Genomic DNA, 1671 nt, shown 5'->3' with positions numbered 1-1671 from the left:
GACGTCAACAAGGGATGCAGTGCATGTTCCCATATGCTTTTGATTGGTTTGATTATACTTTATCTGTAAAAAATATCTCCCTATATTGAATACTGAATTTACTTAGTCCCTCAACTCAAGAAAACTTAACACTAAAACCTAACACGATTTGAACCAATTTGGGTTAATTGGATTTTCATATTTTGCAAATTTCTCAAAAGTGTTAGGAGCCATATAGCTGAATAATGCAATATCGCATATTACTCATAAAAAACAAGTGTGTAAAAAGAAAAAGAAAGCAGATAAGGTTACATTTGCAGATGACATTACTTCACCATCCAAATACCCGTGAATCTGAAGTACTCGCATTTGTAAACACGTCACTAATGTTATTTCTAATAAATAACAAAAATGCAAACACGTCAGTTATATCGCTTAACTGTCGTACCGTTCATCATATGTCCCTAACAGCTATTAAACCCAATACTGTCCTAAAAGTGTGTTTCGAGGTTGAAAACCTACCTAACAAAGAAAACAAATTTCATACAAAGTTATTTTATTTCTTGTACAATCTACGTATATTAATTAGAAATATGACATATTTGAAAGCAGGTGTAGTTTGACAATAAAACTAAGAGTTTTCAGATTAGCTGTAATTTGCGATGTAAACATTTTGGTATGGGGTCAGTTTTGGTCTCATTTCATGAAACTGTAGAAGATATTGCATATTACAATATGCCATTAAAGAAAAAAATTGCCTTTCTAACGCTACCAAACAAGGAAGGTTATGCCAAAAGAAATTCCCAGCAGATGAATTACAAGAAGACAAGTTAACGAAAATGCACATGGGTCGTAAAGTCGTGATTTGGCGGTACCCTCCAAACATGACCCCAACAGCTATTAATTGTATTCGTATATTTGTTTCTATTAAAATTCCATTGCGTATTCTAGGGGATCCCGAGGTTTGTGAAAAATACAGGTTTTTATCATGTGGGGTAGGGTGCACGTAGACCTCTATCCTCTATGGATGCAATGGTGTTGTAATAATATGGGCGGTAAAATTCAGGGACCTCTGTTATAATTTGATGTACGAGGTGCGGCAACCAATATCAACATACTACAGTGTAGTCAAGTTTGGCGGAATGAGTAAATACTTCAAGGTCAGGCAAGCTTGATGTGTGATAATATATTCTCGGCCTGAATCATATATCATATCTCAATAAAGACATAATCTTACAGGTCTAAATATGTGTTTCCTAAAACTATAAATATTATCAAACAAGATTCCAATGTTACATGCATTGGTTTGAATTAGTCTTGAAAACTCTCAATGATTTCGGTGACTTATCAAAGAGAGACCGACTCATAATTTTCTTATCGTTTAACTGCAGTCCGCTGGAAATCACCACTGCTTTGATTTGCGAGGTTGCCCCTCAAGTAATGAACAATGACAGAGATTTGAATCGAGTTGTAAATTTTCTGTCAATACTAACTTCAGAATACCTGACACTCCCATTACTGTAAAAACCAAGGTCGCTGTACGAGTATATCTGCTAAGGTTTTGCATCGTCATTCAGAAATCATCATGGGAAACTCGTTGAGTACTCAATGCCACTGTTGTAGACGGGGAAGCACTTACAGTGGCAGCAATTGCAGTGAAGATGAGTACAGCGAACTTGATCGTCAGCTAAT

This window comes from Ptychodera flava, unplaced genomic scaffold, assembly GCF_041260155.1.
Source record: "Ptychodera flava strain L36383 unplaced genomic scaffold, AS_Pfla_20210202 Scaffold_30__1_contigs__length_3116999_pilon, whole genome shotgun sequence".
Lineage (NCBI taxonomy): Eukaryota > Metazoa > Hemichordata > Enteropneusta > Ptychoderidae > Ptychodera > Ptychodera flava.
This window is presented reverse-complemented; position numbering follows the sequence as displayed.